At 41.3% G+C, this 1,015-nt stretch overlaps 1 protein-coding gene across 1 annotated transcript in view; it reads right to left on the bottom strand.

Annotated features, from left to right (window-relative positions):
- LOC106869716 (uncharacterized) overlaps positions 1–1,015 on the bottom strand; it is a 54,837-nt gene that overhangs the window by 47,465 nt on the left and 6,357 nt on the right. The window lies entirely within an intron of this gene.

Genomic DNA, 1,015 nt, shown 5'->3' with positions numbered 1-1,015 from the left:
TGTCCCCTCTATGTTTAGCCCCTTGTGGGCAATAAAGAAATAAGAAACGTGAGCACGTCGGGCGAAATTCTTAGAGGTATTTCGTCTGCCTTTACGTTCTGAGTTCAAATTCCGCTGAAGTCGATTTTGCCTTTCATCCCTTTTGGGGTCAATAAATTAAGTATCAGTTGCGTACTGGGGTCGAATAAATCGACTGGTCCTCTCCCGCAAAATTTCGGACCTTGTGCCTAGAGTAGAAAAGAATATTCGTTCATGGGGATATTTGTTTGGAAGAGAATCTCATTGAATTGTAGAGTGATGGAATATTTCAAGCAAGAATTAAAGGTGTGAAGCATAATGTATGGAAAAGTAATGGCACTGCAAATATATGTGTGTGTGTGTGTGTGTGTGTGTGTCCATATCTCTAGGAGAAAGCGCAGAGAAGCATTACTGGTTTTCCTTCATCTTACCTTATTCCTTTACTTGTTTCAGTCATTTGACTGCGGCTATGCTGGAGCACCGCCTTTAGTTGGACAAATCGACCCCAGGACTTATTCTTTGTAAGCTTAGTACTTATTCTATCGTCTCGTTTGCCGAACTGCTAAGTTACGTGGACGTAAACACATCAACACCGGTTGTCAAGCGATGGTGTGGGGGACAAACAGATACACACACATATATATATATACAACAGGCTTCTTTCAGTTTCCGTCTACCAAATCCACTCACAAGGTTTTGGTCGGTCCGAGGCTATAGTAGAAGATACTTCTGTTCTATATTTAAGAGATGAGGAATTATGTACATTATTTACATTCGACGGATATTTGTCCTCATCTTGTTTGTTGTTAACACAACGTTTTGGCTGATATACAGTCCAGCCTTCTTCAAGTGTGTTTGGGGAAATTGGAGGGTATATCAGCCGAAACGTTGTGTTAACAACAAACAAGATGAGGACAAATATCCGTCGAATGTAAATAATGTAGAAGACACTTTCCCAAGGTGCCATACAGTGGGACTGAACCCGGAACCATGTGGT

The sequence above is a fragment of the Octopus bimaculoides genome, chromosome 11 (genome assembly GCF_001194135.2).
Source record: "Octopus bimaculoides isolate UCB-OBI-ISO-001 chromosome 11, ASM119413v2, whole genome shotgun sequence".
NCBI classification, from domain to species: domain Eukaryota; kingdom Metazoa; phylum Mollusca; class Cephalopoda; order Octopoda; family Octopodidae; genus Octopus; species Octopus bimaculoides.
This window is presented reverse-complemented; position numbering and strand designations above follow the sequence as displayed.